The sequence below is a fragment of the Rana temporaria genome, chromosome 4 (genome assembly GCF_905171775.1).
Source record: "Rana temporaria chromosome 4, aRanTem1.1, whole genome shotgun sequence".
In the NCBI taxonomy this organism is placed as follows: domain Eukaryota; kingdom Metazoa; phylum Chordata; class Amphibia; order Anura; family Ranidae; genus Rana; species Rana temporaria.
This window is the reverse complement of record NC_053492.1, coordinates 130,443,969-130,467,286: the sequence shown is the minus strand read 5'-3', so window position 1 is coordinate 130,467,286 and position 23,318 is coordinate 130,443,969. Positions and strand designations below refer to the sequence as shown.

The 23,318-nt window shown below is 43.3% G+C and overlaps 1 protein-coding gene across 1 annotated transcript in view; it reads left to right on the top strand.

Moving 5' to 3' along the window:
* The first annotated feature begins 3,395 nt into the window (after positions 1-3,395).
* SPSB4 (splA/ryanodine receptor domain and SOCS box containing 4) overlaps positions 3,396-23,318 on the top strand; it is a 217,599-nt gene continuing 197,676 nt past the window's right edge. Inside the window, exon 1 of the mRNA XM_040349058.1 lies at positions 3,396-3,945. The gene's annotated coding sequence lies outside the window, so the exon portion shown is untranslated. The remainder of the gene's footprint in view (positions 3,946-23,318) is intronic.

Genomic DNA, 23,318 nt, shown 5'->3' with positions numbered 1-23,318 from the left:
TTGTGTACACCCTAATAATCGTGCGCCATCTTATCACATTTTTTTCCCCATAATCTATTGCCTAGGGGCCCCATAATCTCCTACTGCCCAGCGGCCCCATAATCTCCTACTGCCCAGCGGCCCCATAATCTCCTACTGCCCAGCGGCCCCATAATCTCCTATTGCCCGGGGGCCCCATGAGTTGTCAGTCCGCCCCTGATACGGGCATACATCCATTTATGTCCATATGAGCTGAGATGTGTACTACATTCTGTCACCGTGCCACTGATTACACACTATTGATGTTTACGTGTCAGTCCTGAGCAGCAGCACATAAGATCCATTTATGCAGTACTCATTAAAAGAGTTCATGCACATGGACATACGGTAAATATAGGTGTGCAGCATATAAACACAAACACCGCTATTTACAGGCATATACATGTTCCCAAGCAGAACCCTTAATAGACACAATATTAATAATAATAACAATAATAAAAATGATGATACAACAACGGAAATAGTATAGATAATAATAATAATAATAATAATAATAATATGAAGATGATGAGGATCAAGTTCCCCAGCAGAGCCCTTATTAGCCACAGCAACATTAAAAATAATAATAATAATAATAGTAATATTATTAATAATAAAAATAGGAAGAAGAAAAAATTATGAGGGGGACCATATTCCCCAACAAAGCCCTTATTAGCCCCAAATCAACACCAATAATAATAATAATAATAATAATATAAAGAAGACGATGATGATGATGACTGTTAGGCCTTGTACACACGGTCGTTCCAAACCAATGAGAATGGTCCGACGGAGCGTTTTCATCGGTTCACCGCTGAAGTAGCCTGATGGTCTGATGTGCGTACACACCATTGTTCCAAAAACCGATCGGGTCAGAATGCGGTGATGTCAAACACACGACGTGCTGAATAAAATGAAGTTCAATGCTTCCAAGCATGCGTCGACTTGATTCTGAGCATGCGCGGGTTTTGAACCGATGCTTTTCTGTACTAACCATCGGTTTGGACCGATCGGGCAGCGGTCCATCGGTTCGGTTTTGAAGCATGTTTTAAAATTTTGGACCGAAAATAAACAGAACGATGGGCTATACACACGGTCGGTTTGGACCGATGAAACTGAACCTCGGTCCATTCTCATCGGTTTTGTCCGACTGTGTGACCGGACTTACAGTAAAAATAATATTAATAGTATTAAAAACAGGAAGATGAGGAGGAGGACCGGGTTCCCCAACAAATCCCTTATTAGACACAAAAACAACAATAATAATAATAAAAATAAGACAATGGTGCTGAAGATGACTGTGTTCCTGACGTGGGAAGTGAAAATCTGCAAATTGTGGTAGGTGACGTGGCAAGTGACAATCCGCAACTTGTGGCAGGTGACGTGGCAAGTGACAATCCGCAACTTGTGGCAGGTGACGTGACAAGTGACAATACGCATCTGGTGGTAGGTGACAATGGCAAGTGACACACTTGGGCTCCCACTGATTCTGCATTATGGTGAGTTGAACTATTTCATTTTATATAACAATGTAATAATAGAAATAATGCACTTTAATCATCCTGACACCATAACAACCCTGGTGCCGTGATGATTAAAGCAATAACACCAGCCATTCCCCCGATAAATTGCCTGCAAAAAAAAACATAAACATTAGTACCCCTCCCGAGACTAGACTCTGGATCCGCCCCTGGTTCCACAGCAGAGCCCTTATTAGCTACAACACCAATAATAAAAACACTAATAATAAAAATAAGACAATGGTGCTAAAGATAACTGTGTTCCACAGCAGAGCCTTTAATAGCCACAACACCAATAATAAAAACACCAATAATAAAAATAAGACAATGGTGCTGAAGATAACTGTGTTCCACAGCAGAGCCCTTAATAGCCACAACACCAATAATAAAAACACCAATAATAAAAATAAGACAATGGTGCTGAAGATAACTGTGTTCCACAGCAGAGCCCTTAATAGCCACAATACCAATAATAATACCAATAATAAAAATGAGACAATGGTGCTGAAGATAACTGGGTTTCACAGCAGAGCCCTTAATAGCCACAACACCAATAATAATAACACCGATAATAAAAAAAACCAATAATAATAACACCAATAATAAAAACAAGACAACGGTTTTGCAGATAACCGTGTTCCACAGCAGAGCACTTAAGGCTGCATTCACACCTGAACGCAGCGTATTGTAGCGCAATTTGCCGCGACAAATTGCGGCGTTTTGTCCCGCGATTTGCCGCGACAAAACGCAGCGTTTTTTAGCCTACAATACGTTAACCTTGTCGGCTATGCCGAACGCCGCCTGAAAAAAAGGGTCCGGGACTTGTTTTGAGCTTCAGGCGTTTCGGCGTTCGGCGTGGAGATGTGAACCATCTCCATAGCCGACAATGTTAATCACCCCTCCAGCGTATTTCAGCGTCAGGCGTAAAAACGCCTAGGTGTGAATGCAGCCTAATAGCCACAACACCAATAACAATACCAATAATAAAAATTAGTCAATGGTGCTGAAGATAACTGGATTCCACAGCAAAGCCCTTATTAGCCACAACATCAATAATAATAATAATAATAATAATAATAATAATTATAACAATTATACAAATAAGAATGATTCTGATGATAACTGTGTTCCACAGCAAAGCCTTTATTAGCCACAACACCAATAATAATAATAACACCAATAATAAATATAAGACAATGGTGCTGAAGATAACTGTGTTCCACAGCAAAGCCCTTATTAGCCACAAGATCAATAATAATAAAAATAACAATTAAAAAAGAAGTAAGATAATGATGCTGATGATAACTGTGTTCCACAGCAAAGCCCTTATTAGCACAACATCAATAATAATAATAATAATAATAATAATAATAATAATAATAATAACAATTATAAAAAAAAAGACAATGCTTCTGAAGATAACTGTTCCACAGCAGAGCCTTTATTAGCCACAACAACAATAATAATAATAATGATAACAATAATGAAAATAAGACAATGATGTTTATGATGACTGTATTACACAGCAGAGCCCTTATTAGCCCCAAGAGCAATAATAATAATAATAATAATATGAAGAGGACAATGTTTTATTAGACACAGTACTATTATTATACAGGATTTATATACTACTACTAATAATAATAATATTATTTATTAGAATGAATAAGAAGATGCCAGTGTTCCCGAACATGCAGAGTAATAGTGATGGTGTCCCCCCTATTGTCGGGACTGGGCAGGACCTGTGTTAGTGGGCACCTCTTCCCACTTGCAGCCAGCTGGTGGGCTCATGTCATTGTGCTGGGAGAGGAGGCAGAGAAGGGGCGGCTCCATGTGCTCCTAATTCCCCCACCATTGGATTACTTAGTTGTAAGTGATGAGATCAGCAGGGATCAGCTTTCAGGATGGGGCACTGCTTCAGCAGCAGGCTCTTCCCATCTGGGCTGTCTCTCTCCTATGCAGGCGCTGGGGGTGACAAAGGTAATCTTTAAACACAAAGCCCAACTGCCCCCTTAGGGCTCCGCTGAAAGGGAGAAGAAATAAAGGAGATCTGGAGAGGAGAGCCTGTGTGCTGGATGGCGGTGGTGGCAGCCCTGATCTGTGACATGCTGCTGAGAAGAGCAGATTTTGGGGGAGGCAGTTAGCTTTGCCTGCACTGCATCTGTGGATCGGAGAGAAGACACACAACTGTAGTATTCCTCCTGTGTGTCTACATTGGGAGTATCAGTAATCCTCCAGGAACTTTATCTGGATACCCAGGCTGCTGCTGCTGGAAGCTCTACCATCTACCCCCTGGCTAGGCTGGGGAGTTGTACTTTTCCAAGGATCCTTGTTTTTTTTGTTTTAACACTTTCTGGATTTTGGGGCTTTAATGAAACCCTCTGGATGTGTGATTACTAAGTGAGAGGTAAGTGCTGTGTATGATCACCCAGATCCACCTTTATTTGATCCTGGAGGTTTGCAGGGACAGCATTGCTTTTATGAAGCTGTCTGGAGCCACAAGTCTGTGTATTGCTTGCTTGTAATGTTCATGTTATGAAAATCTGAAGATCTTTGTCTTAGAAACAGACATCTTGTGAGGTCAGCCAGCATCAATGAACTGGGTGCCAGCAGGATCTTCCAAGCTTTCTGTAGTGGTACTGAGCATTGACCTGTGTACATCCACATTAGTGTCCATAGGCTGAATTCTATAGTGGTTCTCAACAATGACCTTTGTACATCACACTAGTGTCCATAAACTGAATTGTATAGTGCTACTCAACAATGACCTTTGTACATCACACTAGTGCCTATAGGCTGAGTTATATAGGAGTACACAGCAACAATGACATTTGTACATCACACTAGTGCCTATAGGCTGAGTTGTATAGCAGTACACAGCAACAATGACCTTTGTACATCACACTAGTGCCTATAGGCTGAGTTGTATAGCAGTACACAGCAACAATGACCTTTGTACATCACACTAGTGCCTATAGGCTGAGTTGTATAGCAGTACACAGCAACAATGACCTTTGTACATCTCACTAGGGTCTATACGTTGAATTGTATAGTAGTACTAAGCAATGACCTGTGTACGTCTCACTGTACATTGAATTGTATAGTAAGTAGTACTAAGCAATGACCTGTGTACATCTCACTAGTATCTATAGGTTGAATTCTATAGTAGTATTCTTCAATGAACTATGTACATGAACATTAGTGTTCATAGATTGAATTGTATAGTGGTACTCATCATTGGACTGTGTAAATCCCACTAGTGTCCATATGCTGAACTCTGTCATGGTTCTCATCAATGAACTGTGTACATAGACTGAATTGTAAGGTGGTACTCCTCAATGAACAGTGTACACCTACATTCGTGTCTATAGGTCCATTTATATAGTGATACTCAACAATGAACTATGTACATCCAAAGGCAGTGCTCGTCATGACCTGTGTACATCCCACTAGTGTACATGGACTGAATTGTATAGTGGTACCCATCAATGGACTGTGTAAAACCCACTTGTCCCATAGGCTGAACCTTGTAGTGGTACTCATAAATTAACTGTGTAAATCCCACTAGTGCCCATAGGGGGAACTCTGTAGTGGTACTCATCAATGAACTGTTTAAATCCCACTAGTGCCCATAGGGGGAACTCTGTAGTGGTACTCATCAATGAACTGTGTAAATCCCACTAGTGCCCATAGGGGGAACTCTGTAGTGGTACTCATCAATGAACTGTTTAAATCCCACTAGTGCCCATGGGGGGGGGGGGGGGGATTCTGTAGTGGTACTCATCATTGAACTGTGTACATCAACATTCGTGTTCATAGACTGAATTGTATGGTGGTACTCCTCAATGAACAATGTACACCCACATTAGTGTCTGTAGGTTCATTTACATGGTGATACTCAACAATGAACTGTGTACATCTATAGGCAGTACTCACTATGGCCTGTGTACATCCCACTAGTGTCCATGGACGGAATTGTATAGTGGTACTCAACAATGATGTTTGTACATCACACTAATGTCCATAGATTGAATTATATAGAAGTACTCAACAATGACCTGTGTACACCTATAAGCTGAATTCTATACCGTTTCTCCGTAATGATCTGAATACACCTACATTAGTGTCTATATACTGAATTATCTAGTAGTGGTACTTTATAATGATTTGTGTACATCACACCGGTTCCATAGGCTGAATTGTATAGTGGTACTGGACAATGAACATCACACCAGTTCCATAGGCTGAATTGTATAGTGGTATTGAACAATGAATTGGGTACATCAAGCTAGTTCCATAGGCTGAATTGTATAGTGGTACTGGACAATGAATTGGGTACATCACACCAGTTCCATAGGCTAAATTGTATAGTGGTATTGGACAATGAATTGGGTACATCAAGCTAGTTCCATAGGCTGAATCCTATAGTAGCACTCAACATCACAAGGGTGGCATAGACTGAATCCTCATTGAATACTCTGGGCACACGTCATTTGTTTCCATGCATCATGAAATAATCCTTTGTGTTTATGTTTATCATCTGTTGTTGTGAGTTAGTATAGTGCTGATGTTTCCTTTGTTTGTTCTTTATTGCAGCATTGGCTTTCTCTGGCCACCCTTCTCACTTGATATTCTTGACATCCTTTTGTGCAAAGCCAAATGTCTATTGATTGTGTCCCAGGACAGCTAAATGCACTTTGTGCTGAGAAGCTGGATAGTCCCAGCAAGTTTCTGATGTTTTATCTGATCTTGCCCAGGACAAATTCTGACTTCTTCAAGTTTATGCTCCCTGCACCTAGAAATGTCTTAGCTGTGGTAAATGACAAGTCACCCTCCTTTATGGCGAGGGCACACAGTAGGTGGCATATTACCAGACCTTTCAGGCAAGTTGTTATCCTGACAATAATGGCAATTGTGTGCTGGCCATTGAATTGGGATCTGCAATTATCCCTTATTACAAGCACTTGTCTTGCAGCAAATTGGACATTTGTGAGTGGATGGAGTGTCTTATGAAAGGCAGCTTTGGAAATAAGGTTGGTGGTGTCTGGTTTATATAATCATATGTGTGGAATACACCGACAGTTTTGCAACTGAGGTCAGCCAGGCAATCAAAGTGTTCTTGTGGTTCCACCTTAGTTGGTTGTAAGGCCTCGTACACACGACTGAGGCCCCGTACACACGTCCGAGGAACTCGACGGGCAAAACACATCGTTTTGCCCGTCGAGTTCCTTGTGAAGCCGCCGAGGATCTCGGCGAGCTGAAATGTCCCATTGAACAACGAGGAAATAGAGAACATGTTCTCTATTTCCTCGCCGAGGTCCTCGTCGGCTTCCTCGGCCGAAAGTGTACACACGGCCGGGTTTCTCGGCAGAATTCAGCTCCGACCGAGTTTCTGGCTGAATTCTGCCGAGAAACTCGGTCGTGTGTACGGGGCCTCAGTTTCTCTTGGGGTTTTATTTTGCAGAGGAAACCAATCGTGTGTACACTTTTCGACGAGGAAACTGTCGAGGATCTTGTCGAGCCAAAAAGAGAGCATGTCTTTTTTTTCCTCAACGGGAATGGGGAAATTTGGCTCGCCGAGATCCTCGACAGCCTAACAAGGAACTCGACGAGCAAAACGATGTGTTTCGCCGGTCGAGTTTCTCGGTCGTGTGTACGAGGCTTCAGAAGCAGTTATATATATAAAGTGGACATTTGTGCTGCCCCTGTGATGTGGGGTTCAGGGGAATAATTGGAATCACCATGCCTCCCCTACTATCCCATTTCTGATAAAGCTGATAACCATCATTTGGTAACTTCCCAGGCATTATACTGCTCTAGGGATGCAGTCTATTCCAGTAGAATGAATGTATTTGTTTTATCCATGCTTAATATAGTCCTGGTATGTTATATATGGTAGTGTTAATTTATTCACTCTTCAGAGCTATTTCTAATCTAATTGTGTAAACACAAGCACTAGAGTGACAAGCAGATAGGAATAATTGTTCTCCCAAAGATCCCTAATCCCGAACTTAATTGTAATGCACCAAATGCAAATGGCCTGTTTATTACACAGCGATTACCTAGATGGTAGCAGTGGGCTTTATCTGCTCTCCGGCATCAGATACAATTTCTAGCTTGACTAATCAACTCTTTCAGAATTTAGTTCTGCAAAGTTATCTGTTGGGATTATTTATACTATATAAACTTTCAGTTACTGGCCAAACATTATTATACATGATTTATATAGCGCCAACAGTTTACACAGCACTTTACAAAATAAAGTGGGACGATACAGACACAATACACTTCAGGACAAGAGGGTTTGGAGGGCCCCATTCCGGAGAGCTTACAGTCTACAATGGGACAGGCATTTGTTCCAAAAGATAATAGCTGTGGGGGGATGAGTTGATGGACAAAGTAAAAGTTCAGTTACTAGGTAGAAGAAGATTAAAGCTGGCCATAGACAGATCGACTGGCCGATCCTTCTATGGACAGGCTGGTTGTACCAAAGTCATTCTATCAATCGACTTCAGTACAGCCACCCTGTCGGGTATTTTTTGTACACTATGACTGCTGGCAGTGATTGTTGTATTCTGACGGTGGGGGAACACCCCCGACCCCCACTGTCAGAATATTTTAGCACAGCGGGAGGGATTCCTCCATCAACGCTGACAGTGTTGATGGGGGAATCAAGCAATTTTCAAGCTTAACCTGGCCATACATGGATTGAAATTCAGCTTTGAAATTCAATTTTGCTCCATGTATGGGCAGGCCGGTTGTACTGAGTCAATCTACTGATCAACTTTTGTACAACCAGCATGTTGGAAAATTTTTGCATGATCAAAGTCACCCGCTATAGCTGATCAGTGTATTCTGATGCCGTAGAAATCTCCCCACTGTCAAAATACAAAAGGCACAGTGAAACGGATTCTCCCATCCACCTATACTGTGTGGATTTGGGGATCAGGTCAACCTCCTGGTTGTATGGGCTGCCATAGGTTTCCTGAAATTTGAGGCCAATCATACCTAATATCTAATAATTAAGTCAGAAACTATTTACTATTTAGCAGTATAGTAAAAATTCCAGTATGTTCCCCCACCAGGGAAGCCACACAAGCTGCATACAGCTACCTATAGAAGTCAATGGCTTTACGCGGCTATAAATAGGCATATAAATACTGGGTACAAATCTAGAGGCACCCATGCCAGAACATAGAGTTGTTCAGGTGTGGATAGAGACTTGTACCGCATCTAATGTCTTTAAGCCCTGGTTCACATTGATGATACTTTGAAATCGCGCTACTTCACTTGCAAGGCCAGCGCGATTTCAGGTGCTACTTGATAGACATCTTTTGCAAATCGGTGTGGTGCCACAAAATCTGTGTCACACTGATTGGAACAGTGTCATTGCCTCCAATAGGCTGCGACTTTTCATGTGATTTGATCTCTTAAATCGTATGACAAATCGCTCCAATGTGAACCTAGGCTTAGTCAGTTTTCAGAATTAGCGTTATGCAATTAGCATTTTCAGGTGGGCAGCAATGGAGGCCTCTGGGGTTTTCTCAGCACAGGTTTCTTTGAGCCTGCGAATTGGATGCGGGTTTCCCAGCAGCCAATTCGCACGACAGGAGAGTGTACTCGACTCTCAATTGAGCCGGTTCACAAATCTCTGTGGCAGCCATGGATTGGATTGCACAGGGGTCCTGTGCGTCTTTGGCTCTGTTTCATGTCTAAATTTAGGCAAAATTTTCACGCTGCGCCATTCTTACTGGTCGCCGTTGTGTTCTGGGAGCCAAGTGTTTCCCAGAACACAATGGCCGGGTGCGGGAAGTGACGCGCAGAATACCCGCAGGAGGACTCCCGGAAGTGGGTGGAAATACCTGTCTTAGGCACCCCCCTCCCCCCTGAAAGGTGTCAAATGTGACACCAGAGGGGGGGGGGGGGTTCCGATGAGCGGAAGTTCCACTTTAGGGTGGAGCTCCACTTTAAGCTATCTATGCCTTCTTGTACACCAAGAAGAAACTCTGATGAAACTCAAGTATAAAAATATTAGGGTTGCCAACTCTTAGTAAATTCATGGACAGTTTGTGAAACCTGTTATTTGTACATCTGTCCACAAATATAAACATCATGGATTTTACAAACTGTCAATGAATTTACTGATAGTTGGCAACCCTAAAAGTGATTATTGAAACTACCACACATGAAAAACTCAATTTACTATAAAATCGAAGGACCCAGATCTGCAATGAACAATTTACAACAATTCAGTGAGGATCAGTTGTAGAAATCGACCAGAATTGTCCAGCATGGTCTAAGGACAATGAAAAGTATGCCTTGAACCCCTTGAAGCATTTTCTTTTGCACGGAGAAACATGCATGCAAGTTTTTTTGATCAAACAAGGTTGCACAGCACTGGTGTGAACTGGGTCATAGGAAAGAATGGGCAGCAACTTTTAGTGCATTACTCCTACAACTTAAATGTGATAAAAACTTCTATGTATAGATGGTCTCTATGGAAAAGCTATAATTTGGCATATATTGTGTACAAAATGTCATTCTTGCCCTATAGAGGGAATTTGTGATTTGCATGCAAAAACATTACTTCCAGTGCATTGCGTCAATATAAATTGGGACTTATGAACAGACATTGGATGTATCATTGGAGATACCACTTGACACTGTGTATCATGTATGCTCTGATGTGTATTGATGGTTTCAGGGCAATCACTCTTCCAGTCTATAGTGAAAGGAGGTTGGCATGGATGTGTAATACAAATTAATGCTGCTGCATACATTGACAGACTGCGAATGTACAGTGGTATATGTTGACATCTGCCAAAGTGTGCTGAAGCATTGTGCTTAACAAGCTCTATTCATCTGTAAGTGGAACAACGATAAGGATGCCAGGTGCAGCTTGGGACATGTGTTCTCTGTAGTGAGACTCGTCATGATTACGATAAACCTGTGGTATGCAATATATTGCTTTTACCTTTATTTAGAAAATGTTTAACTGGAAGGAAATGCATTGCGATTTATCTTATTGTGGAGTCCCTATTAACTGATATGGCTAAATGTACACCATGGCTCTCCCTGAACCCAATTGTGACTGCCTTCCCTCCTTAGTGTTTGTACTGCACATTATTGTAATGAAGAAGAGTAAATCTGAAGGGTTAGTCAGCAGAACTAATTGGATAGAGTGCATTCTATACAATAAGTCTGCAATCGCCTCCAAATACTCCATTTCCTCGTGCTTGTGGAGCACATGCAGCACACGCTCTGCCTTGCAGTATAATGCAGTGCTATGCTCCTGACAAAGCCAAGGCTCTTCTAAATTGTCAATTCACTCTAACTTGGCAGCATTGTTAATAGGTCTGCAGCTTGCCAACATGGTTAGAATATATTTCAGCGTTTTACATAGTAGAGAATACTACAGGATGGTACAATATATCTGTTACCACAGATGACCCCATTGAGGTTTCAGTTACGTGTGTGTGAATTTTCCCATTGCATGGCTTTATGTGTCCGTATTTACCATTGTGCAGATGGACCATTTTAGAAAGTTTTAAGTTCACCTGGAAAACCACAGTGCTGCAAATACAAAAATAATATTCTGTTCTAGTATGTAGATATAGTCTTAAAAAAACAGATGCCTGTGGATGACCATTTCTACTAACGCAATGTACAGAAAGAACAAAACAACCAATCAAAACTGACCGTTCATTGTTCTGAGTATTGTAAATGTAGCACCCCCCGCTACGCTAGAGGCACAATGACAACTGATAGAGAGTGAACCAGTATTTACCTCAGGGCTGAATCCATGGCTATAATGTGGAATCTTAAACAGAAGGTAGGCTCCGGTCAGATTTTGTGTTTTCAAAGTTTTTAATGTCAAACTGGGAATGAGTTCGAAGAAGTGAGGGTTAGGGGGTCCAGAGACCACAGCAAGTCTCCTAACCCTTTGGAGCCGGGCCTCCTGGCTATTTAAGGGATTTAGGATACCGGAAGGTGTGTTTATGATCATGTAACCTCTGTGATTGGCACAGCGGTCACATGCAAGTAACGATTTGCAGCTTTCCATTAGCTGCCGGCATCGCGTGCCCTGGGTACAGCTGTATTTACACTAATGAATACAAATTTGCGACCGCTGGGTGCAAAGGCCCACTCACCGAGAGGCCGCCGAGAGGTTAAAAACTCTTTAGATTCATAATAAAATCCAGCTTCACAGTGCCAAGACCTTTAAGCCGACCTGGCTTAGTCACCAGGCCCTTCTGAAAGACCAGCCTTTATCCTGGCTGTCTCTAGCAAGGGACCTCCCCTGGATCTTCTCACCTTGGTACTGCTTCATCCACCCACGGGCAGAACAGCCTCAGGATCACCTCAGAGAACATAGGCTTCAAATAGGCCTTTGGGGCCAGTCACAGAGTTCCCTCCAATAGCATCTCCGTAGGCCTCAGCCTGAGACAAAAAGACCCCACCCATCAACTGTGTTAAAAATATATATCTTTCCCCAGAATGCATCAGTGGTAGAACCTGTAGTAACAGTGCGACAGTGGAAAAATCACCCCCCCACTAAGCATGGAGAAAAAAAAAACAATTTGAAAACTATAGACTCAGTCTGAGCTGCCTACAGCGGAGCTAGATTAAATTTACATAGTCGCCCCAGTTTAGGACCAGGGGGTTACATTAATTTGGCCATACACAGAATGGCAAGACCACCTTTTCTGTAGGGCAGATGGCCTGATTCTCAGGAGATTTGGCTATACATTGTGACATTCAGATTTCAGAAGCCTGGCAGTGTCATTTTCTGCTAGTGATCAATAGTAGCAATGTTCAAGGTGCAAAATCTCCATGAGATACTCCCATAGGCCTCAAAGAACAGTCACACATGTATGAATGAGATAACCATCTCTTGGTGTCTGCACACTCTGGACACATACATTGTACTGTTTTAGGCACTGAAGCATGAAGGGGTGAGACAGCTTTACAAGGAGAAGTAGATACCGATACTGGCTTATTTTGAAGTAAATCAACTTATTCCTTCAAGAACAGTCTGTATGATTGTCTGAAGGTTAACCAAAGACATTAGATGTTTGCCCAGTCTGTAAATCAAATGATGTGTGACCTTTTCATACTCTGGTATAACTGATGAGAAGATAGGCTCTTTATCTTGAAAGTTGCCAGGGTTTACATCTAGTCAGAATATCAGAAAGGAAGGCTTCTACTGATTATCTGTTTTTATATGGACATCTAAACCAAAAAATAAGTATTAAATATATTGAAGCTTATGAGTCTATAGATGAGCTGCTTGCATCCTTTTTTTTCATGACTTTAATCCTTTATTTTCAACTTGTAGTCCTTTGAATAATGCACTTCCTGCCTTTGGCTGTTCATGCTCACTCCTCTACTGTATCTATCGAGTGAGCCATGGTTGTCACACGAGCTGAACTTTATATACTGTAGTTATCTTCATATAACGCGCCCCGGCGTGTAGCGCGCACCCCCAACCTGGAAGGAAAATTCCTGGAAAAAAAATAAATACTTACAGTTTGGATGCCCCTCGTCGGTGTCTTGCCCGGCGTCCATCGTCGGCCTTGAACGGTCCGGCGTCCTTCTGCGGCCATCGTGGTGTCCTCCCCGCTGTGTTTTTCAGCCGATCCCCGCTTCCCGCACTGTGTTTGAACCACTCAGCCGACATATACCGAGCGCAGTACACTCGGGTATACTCAGGCAGGCTCGTCTCCTCTCGCGTAAAGGACGTACAGGACGCACAGGTCGTGACCGTGAGCGGAGCCGAGCCTGCCCGAGTATACCCAAGTGTACTGTGCTCGGTAAGCGAGTATCGGCGTATATCGCGCACCCACGATTTTGCCCTGATTTTAAGGGCAAAAAGGTGCGCGGTATACGCCCATAAATATGGTATGTAGGCCTTGGTTCACCTCCATTCCATGGGGAATGGGGAGATTAGTGGCTTACAGAAGAAATATAATATTTTTTTATGCTTCAGCTCACAGGAAGTGACAAGGATACTAAATTTCTTGCAAGGTCAACAGAAATTTCCTGTACTTGTTGGAAATGGTCTTCATCTAAGAGAAAAAAAAAGAAAAACTAAATCAGACACTACATCTAAGGACTTGTAAGCTGCAACATATTACACCTTTGTTTCTGGTGTAAGTTATCCTTTAGGCCCCATTCACATCTGAAATTTTTTAAGCTTGAAGCTTCGAAGAACGTGTTGTGATACCCCTGTAGAAGTCGCTGGATAGGATGGGTCCTCTGTTCTTTGCCTCAACCTTCTCTAGAGCTTCGGCCCCTCTGACGCGCCAGTTTGAGGTATAAACATACTATGTCCCAGGAATTCACTGAAAGTAATACTTAGTACCCAATAGTAGTGCTTTAGTAAAGAAAACTGGCACCAAACCAGGTAGTAAGGCATATTGTCTCTCAATGTGGTTGGTAACTAAGCAAGCATAAAATGGAATGACCAAAGTAATAACACAATTTAGATCAGTATAAACAGTAGAAAGGCTACCTCAAAGGCAAGACTGAGTAGTAGTAGTAATGTTTAATCTACTGAGTGTTGGAACTATACTACCAAACAGCCCAAGCGCATTTATGGTGGTAATGCTAGTCCTAGACTGACTGGGTATGCAGTGTCCAAAAGAAAAGGAGGGTGATAGCAAGCAGGGCTTGCAGAATAATTATTACGAGGGGGGCAGTCCTTTTGAGATGTTTTTTTGCTGGCTATTGTTGGGGCCCTTTAAAAGCATCAGTGTATTTAACAACAGTCCCAGTTAACCTCATGCAGTATAGGTACGGTATAGTCTCGACACAGGTGCAGGGTAGATGTGGTTCAGATGTGGTAAAGGTTTGGTATAATGTGGCATAGAGTTGGTATAGGTGCAGTATGCTGGAGTTAGTGCAATATAGAGTGCAGTATGTATTGGGTACACTTGGTGTCCTCCTCCTCAGTGGCTCAGTCCCTGCTAGCAGTATCGGCAATGGAAGAATAGCCCTCTAACTAGTCCCCAGGATGCTGTGGTGACCTCTCGCTGTACAAAAGGGGCCCCCTAGGTCTCTCCCTGAAAGCCTCCAGTCTGGTGATCAGCGGTGGGAAGCAGAGGGTGAGTGGATGCTCCAGTGTCCCTGCTGCAGGAGTACAGGAGCTATGATGTGGGTGGTGCTGTGCTGCACAATCCTAGCCTCAGGCTCGGATCTCCGCTGATATAGTCTCCCGATGGCAGGTGAATATCCAGACAGAGGTGTTCTCTCTCACTCCCTTGGTTCCAAGAGGAAGAACCTTCCAAGGCAGTTTAATAAAAAACACTTCTCTACGCCTCCTATAGCACGGTGCCTATTGGGATCTGTAGGAATGAATAGACTCATTATAATATATGTCTGCTGTCTCAAACTACATCTCCCAGGATTCTTAGTGCTCTGCATAAAACTCTTTGAGCTAGCCTGGCTTTAGCTTTCCCCTTGCTATCCGGAGAAGAATGATACAGTATAACATCAGTATCTCAGTAGAGGTAGAGAAGAATACAAGGCAATGTCTCCTACTCCATATTGCTGTAGCCAAGAACCTGGCTACACAAGCAACATCCAAACTCACAAGGTTTTCAATTGTGTCTGTTCACACCCCGAAATTCAAGCTTGAAGCTCCAAAAAACATTTTTTAGCTTCATGCTTAAATGTTTTTTTGGCCCAAACAGACGGCAATGGGGGTGCCTGAAAAATGTACCGTTTTCCGTAGTAAATAGTTTCCTATTGGCTGACAGTAATAAAAAAAAGGCTCAAGTTTCAGATGCCCGCAAGAACACTTGTGAAATGCTGAACACAAAGCCTGCAAAACAGCAAGAGATGCACAGTTCAAATGTGCATGCCTCATTTAGAAAGCGGTTAAAAGCCTGGATGTTTTTTGTGTTACAAATCATCCACCCCCTTGGCAAGTCTTCCTATTGCAACAAGGATTTAGGAAGTGCCTTTGTGTTTGCAAACCTAGGTGAATCATTAACATGTGAATAGCAAACTAATTCTCTTGTCTAAGGATTTGGCCAGTGCTTTGGAGATTGCAGGTCAGAGTTCTGCCCAAGATAAAAACTCCAAATAGAGCTTAGCAGACAATCTAACATGACCACCATTATCTGGATAAACATATGCCTTGTTCTGTAGTCTCCAGTTCAAGTTGATCAAGCGCGCTCTCCATTAAATCGGAAGAATTTAAAACATGTTGGGCCGGATTCACAAAGAGTTACGCCGGCGTATCAGTAGATACACCAACGTAACTCGGAATCTAAGCCCGTCATATGTTTAAGTGTATGCTCAAACTGAGATACACTTAAACCTGCCTAAGATCTTAGGGTGCAATATTTACGCTGGCCGCTAGGTGGCGCTTCCATTGAGTTCGGCGTAGAATATGCAAATGAGTAGATACGCCGATTCACGAGCGTACGCTTGCCTGACGCAGTAAAGATACACCATTTCTGTAAGAGATTTTTTCCCGCGTAAAGATAAACATGCCCCCTAGGTGGCGTATCCAATGTTAAGTATGGCCGTCATTCCCGCGTCGCAATTTGAAAATTTTACGTCGTTTGCGTAACTTGTCCGTGAATGGGGCTGGACGTCAATTACATTCACGTCTAAACCAATGATGTCCTTGCGACGTCATTTGGAGCAATGCACACTGGGATATTTTACGGACGGCGCATGCGCAGTTCGTTCGGCGCGGGGACGCGCTTCATTTAAATGATACACGCCCCCTACCCGCCAAATTTGAATTCCGCCGCGTGATTTACGCTACGCCGCCGCAACTTTACAGGCAAGTGCTTTGTGAATAAAGCACTTGCCTGAAAAATTGCAGCGGCGTAACGTAAATCCGATACGTTACGCCGCCGTATAGATACTCCATTCTACAATAATTTGGCCCGTTCTATTTTTTTACTCCAATGGGGCCCACACACAATAAGAATTTGCGATGAAACAAGTCCATCTGACTTTTTCCATCGGAAAATCCGATCGTGTGTACGCAGCATTAGACCTGAACAGATATGCAGCCAATGGAAGTCAGAGAAGTCAGGATACTTGAACGTATTAATGCTAAATCATCAGTGTGATAGCCAGAGAACCAGCATTTTCAAAAGGAGCTGTTATGCCTCGTACACACGATCAGTCCATGCAATGAGAACGGTCTGAAGGACAGTTGTCTTAGGTTAACCGATGAAGCTGACTGATGGTCCGTTGCGCCTACACACCATCGGTTAAAAAAACGATTGTGTCAGAACGCGGTGACGTAAAACACAACGACGTGCTGAAAAAAATTAAGTTCAATGCTTCCACGCATGCTCAGAATCAAGTCGACGCATGCTTGGAAGCATTGAACTTAATTTTTTTCAGCACGTCGTTGTGTTTTACGTCACCGCGTTCTGACACAATCGTTTTTTTAACCGATGGTGTGTAGGCGCAACGGACCATCAGTCAGCTTCATCGGTTAACCTAAGACAACTGTCCTTCAGACCGTTCTCATTGCATGGACTGATCGTGTGTACGAGGCATAACAGCTCCTTTTGAAAATGCTGGTTCTCTGGCTATCACACTGATGATTTAGCATGGATTTTTAACCAATGGTTGTGCCTACTAACGATCGTTTTTTTTCCCATCGGTTAGGAACCCATCGGTTAAATTTAAAGCAAGTTGGCTTTTTTTTTAACCAATGGTTAAATAAGCTATGGGGCCCACACATGATCGGTTTTGACCGATGAAACCGGTCCATCAGACCGTTGTCCTCTGGTTAACCTATCGTGTGTACGAGGTCTAAGACACCTTGTATTCCTTCAATAACAGGTGTACTTCAGTTCACAAGTAGTTAGCACTAAAACACAAAAGCACACAAACATCTCCTTAATGAAATGGGTCGTGATGGCATGTCTGTAGCGAAGACAAGTCAGGTTTTACGAGACAGAGACGATGGTATAAGCAGTCATGCTGAATGGGGTCACAGCTATAAACAAGGAGTTTAGTCTCATCATCGAGCTGGAGCCAGTTTGTCAGTACTGTCACCGGGCCAACATTCGCTGAATTGCACTTTATGTGTTAATTGCTATACTGGCAGAGATGCTGTGTTATGATGGGAGGTAAAATAGAAGTGGGCGTCCCTCAGCCATAATTAACTGGTCATGTGAATCATGTTTCAGACCTTTTTGGTTTCCTGTAATAATTGATGAGATCATGGAAATGAATCGGGCTTGTGCTTGTGGTATGTTCATAAAGTAGTGTGCTGTCAGCTGCTCATCTCTGAGTGGAAGCCTAGTCATTGCGTCATGGCGTCCTGCAAAGGGTGCCAGCTGTGGAGTGGACTCTCGCATTGCTTTCAATATATATATATATATATATATGTGTGTAGCGCAAAGTATATCTTCAGCCTCCACAGTGGATTCAGTTACACAGAATAAATAAGCGGTATATATAAATACTGTGAGGGGTTAGCTCGGTAGCGGGGTGTGTGACCCCTTGGTTGGGTTCACCACACACTGAATTTATACAGACTGGCAGTCGAAGACGGTTGAAAACAAAGTTTCTGGTTTATTTTTCCATCTTGCTGGAAAACAATTGCAAGCATCCAAACAGCATAAACAAAATCAAACATAAAATAAATCCTAGCCACTCTGGGCGTCTACCTTCCACACAGGAACCTATCTATGAAGTCTAACACAGCCTACTGCTGGGTAGACAGTGCTGGTCATACAGCACAAAACAATAGTCTTTTGATTTTTATCACACAGAAAAATCAATCCTCACCTCCACCGAAGACCTTCTGGAACTGCTCTCCTACTCACACAGCCTTAGGAGTGATGCAGCCAATTAGTGGTAACCCTCTGGACTTATAGAGGCCTGAATTGCCTCACTCTGAACAGTTGGAGTCTTTCAACGCCCTTAGACCTTGTCTGGCTCTTCTCGCAGCCGACGCCTAATAATGATTAGTGTATTGTCTAAGCAAGGCAGAAATGTATGTCCTGTTTGTGACAACACCCACAGATTTACCTGACTTCCTGTCACAATATATATACACATACTCGGAAATAACAGTATTTCTGTCCTAGCTTTAAAGAGTATATAAACCCTACATTTTGTATTCCTGATATGCGGCTGCTGTACCATGTACTTGTATGAACAATTATCCTGTTCTCTTTGTATTGTTTGCTTTGTGTGAAATCCCTTGTTTTCCTGCAAGTCCCTCTGCTTTCCTATTAAAAATGAACCACACTAAGCAGGAGAACACATTGTGGTCAGTTTTCTAGCTATGCTAATCCTGCACAGACTGCTGTTTCCCCTCCCCCAGCTCTTATGCAGCTGAGAACAGAGGGAATGTGATCACTTGAAAAAAGGGAAGCAAGTGTTGTTGTTTTTTTCAATCTAAACACAAATGTTTTGACCTTTCCTTTCTATTATAGGACCAGTTCACCCTGTGAATCCATTGCGGGTTCCCGCATCGCATTTTTCCCGGCGGCAGTTCACACTGCCCTATGCAAACTGCTGGGAGTGTCAGCTAAAAGTTAATGACACCCCCAAATCAGTTTGCATATCACAGTGCAATCTGAAAACTCGGACAGGAATCGGAATCGGGTGTGAACTCCCATGCGATCTGATTCTGCTGTGGACAAAATAAAGGGTCCGGTGTGAGTTTGATGCAAATTCAGCCATATGATCTTTATGGCTAAAATCGCATCGCACAGAGATCGCATCTGATTTTCACTGCTGTGCGGCGCGAATTACATCCGATCTCTGACATCGCACCAGTGTGAACCGGCCCTTAAACTGAATGGGTTGTTTAACAAGGAGATTGTGTACAAACACTGTGGGGTTTATTTACTAAAGCTGGAGAGTGCAAAATCAGGCTCACTTCTGCATAGAAACCAATCAGCTTCTAACCTCAGTCTGAAATCTGGAAACTGATTGGTTGCTGTGCAGAAGTGAACCTGATTTTGCACTCTCCAGCTTTACTGGATTTACACAGACACACAGAAGCACGCCTCCAGCTCTGCAGCTCTCATTGGCCCTTTTATGACTCAACCTCCCTTCCTTCCTGGCAAACTCTCAGAGTGAGAGAAAGAGCTGTGCATGATTTCATAAGCCTAGGCTTTTTACCAGACAAGAATTTTCCAGTACATGGGGGTGCCATTAGGAATTAATAGCACCCCTGCACCTTTGCTAACAGCAGCGGATTTTGCTGCAGGTGCGGGAAAGCGTGCGACTTGCATGCAGTCCCACACCCACAGAAGTGTAAACACAGCCTATATATATCAAAATTGTGATACTTATCCTAATCCTCACTCCTCTCCCTGTCTGAAACATCAGAAGAGAAGGTAATGGACGGATTGCCATTTTTAACTGGAGATTTCTCTATATATATACTGCATATGGAATGCTACACGGTGAACTCTGTAGAAACCGGATAATGTAGGACATATAGTTCAGGAAGTATGCATGAAAGAGCCTTGTTCAAACATTTTCTGTCCCTGCGCTGTTAGCGTGTAAGTCTTGTTTGTTGAGTGCTCCATGTACTTTGCTCAGTGTTGAATGCAGTCTTCATTGTAATCTTTAAAGTGCCGTGACTATTTAATTAACAGACTACCCTTTTAAATACCATTTTCTCTTTAAGCACAGAAGGTCAGCCAGATCATTGTCTGCCATATGTTTTCTATGACTTTGTAACAATAAAATCCAAAGTCGTTTTTTTTTTCTATTTCAATTATGATAAAGGCTGCCTTACATAGCTCAAATTTCAGCCAATTCCTGCTAAATCAACCGAAATCCGTCTCAACACTTAGTGATGCCATATGCGTAAAGAGCTGAAATGCTCCAAAACACTCAAAAGAAAAATACGCAAGTGGGAACGCTACACTTAGATGTGAACCCTGCCTAACGATGGAATTCTTATTTGCCCCCACTTTCAGTGGTATATTTATGTATTCAGTAAGTGCAAGATAAACCTGTTGATCCTGACAAAAATCTTGTGAGTTGGTACATTTTGTGTGCACTCTGTATCTGGTAGTTATTATTTAGCATTTTTCCCAGTTCTTTGTGGACCACAGAACACCTCCTGTCTATCTTATAGAGAAGGAGTGGATGAGGCGTTCTGTAATGCTAAAACACTTCCTGTCCTAGGGTAGCATGGCTACTCCTCCATAGGTAAAATACAGTGGGTGAGCATTGTCACCCTAGGACAGCAAATCTACCTGTAATACACTTCCTGTCCTAGGGTGACATGGCTACGCCTCCATAGGTACACTACAGTGGGTGAACATTCTCACCGTAGCACAGGAAATCTACCTGCAATACACTTCCTGTCCTAGGGTGACATGGCTACGCCTCCATAGGTACACTACAGTGGGTGAACGCTGTCACCTCAGGACAGGAAGTCTACCTGTAATACACTTCCTGTCCTAGGGTGACATGGCTACGCCTCCATAGGTACACTACAGTGGGTGAGCATTCTCACCGTAGGACAGGAAATCTACCTGTAATACACTTCCTGTCCTAGGGTGACATGGCTACGCCTCCATAGGTACACTACAGTGGGTGAGCATTCTAACCGTAGGACAGAAAATCTACCTGTAATACACTTCCTGTCCTAGAGTGACATGGCTACTTCTCCATAGGTACACTACAGTGGGTGAGCATTGTCACCCTAGGACAGGAAGTCTACCTGTAATACACTTCCTGTCCTAGGGTGACATGGCTACTCCTCCATAGATACACTACAGTGGGTGAGCATTGTCACCCTAGGAAAGGAAATCTACCTGTAATACACTTCCTGTCCTAGGGTGACATGGCTACTCCTCCATAGATACACTACAGTGGGTGAGCATTGTCACCTTAGGACAGGGACGGCCCCCTACCGTGAGAACACAATAGCGCAACTCGCTGGTTGAACAAAAAAAAAATGTACTGTATGCCTTAGTTTGAACAGTTGTAACCTTATATACCGTAGTCTTCATCTTGTTTATAGGTATTTGTATGCGTCTGCCTGTATACTTTTATCCAGCACTAAAAAATAATATAGCATATGCAATTGCAACACATTGTAATTAAATGTTATTAGAAAATAAATTACCTTTCCTTTTTAATCTGCAGCATTGTAATTTTCTGTAAAATGCAGTGAAATATGGCTACCTGAAGGTGTTCTGTACACAGAATGTGTACAGAACATCCCCCACAAACATTCCTGCTTGTGTAATTGGCTAACTGATTTTCCTAGAAGTCTGCACTAAGATACAAGTCAGATTTTCAGGCATCCCCTGCAATAAAAAAATCAATATTAGTGAGATACTCCCAATGCAAAATCATGTCTAAAGAGATGCAGACCCTGCAATTTTCCTCATTAGTGCTCTGCAGGTGCAGAAGCTGATTTATAATTATGAGACCACTCCCATTAGATACACTTAAAGCTCATTTGTCTCCTCCCCCCCTTCCGGTGCCACATTTGGCACTTTTGGGGGGGCAGATACCGGTCTTTGAAGTACCCTTTCCCTACTTCTGAGAGTCCGGGCCATGGCCGTATACGTCAGAAGCTCGGCTCCCTCCTCCCCCCGACATGGGTCAGTAGGAGAGCGCAGCGGTGCCTCGCGCATGCGCAGTAGGGACCCGGCGTTAAGCCGTAATGCTTCACTACCAGGTTCCCTAACCGGCAAAGGCGGCGGCTGCACCCAACATCAGCTGCGGTGCCGACATCGCTGGACTCCAGGAAAGGTAAGTGTCCCATTATTAAAAGTCAGTGGCCCGGATTCACAAAGCACTTGCGCCGACGTATCTCAAGATACGCCGCATAAGTGCAAATATGCACCGTCGTATCTGTGCGCCGGACCCAAAAACTAAGATACGCCTAAAAATAGGCTTCATCCCGCCGACGTAACTTGACTACGCCGGCATAGCGTATATTTAGGCTGGACGCATGGAGGCGCTCCCATTGATCAGCCATTCAAATATGCAAATTAGGAAAATATGGCGATTCACGAACGTAAGTGCGCCCGACGCAGGCTACGACTGGTGCGCGTAAGTTGTACGTCCAGCGTAAAGTTAAGCCCCATAAAGGAGGTGCAACCCAGCAGCAGACATGCAAAGGTCTGCACCAAGGAATACAAGCCGGCGTATTTTACGTAGTTTACGTTGGACGTGAGTCTGGCTGGGTGTAGCATACGTTCATGGCGTAGGCAGTGATCCGGCGTATCTTAGGCAGTTTTTCCGATGTGGTTGTGAGCATGCGCAGGGGGATGTGTCCACGGCACGACGCATGCACAGTTCGTTAAACGTACTTGTCTGGCGCTCGGACCATCATTTGCATGGGGTCACGCCTCATTTGCATGGGTCAAGCCCACTTCCACCTACGCCGGCCTGCGCCTTCGAAACCTACGCCACGCCGACGCAGCGTGGGGAGCACTGGCTTCTTGAATTCCATGCTTGCCTCTCTGCGCTGCGTCGGTGTAGCGCACAGGGGGATGCGCTGCGGCGGCATAATATTAGTGCGCCTGCTGTCTGTGAATCCGGGCCAGTATGTGTAGCTCCTGCTTAACACATGGACACAGACAAACACGCATGGATTTCTTCAGAATAACAAAAGGTAGGAGTCTGCAACAAAGTTTGTTAAAATCCCTTCAATGTACATAGATTACTCAATGGGGAATGTTTTTTTCTCAACAAACATGGAGTTATGGCGCGTACACACGACCGTTTTTCGGGTTGTAAAAATTTTTACAACCTGAAAAACGGTCTTGTGTACGCAGCATTAGTCTTTAAATTTATAAT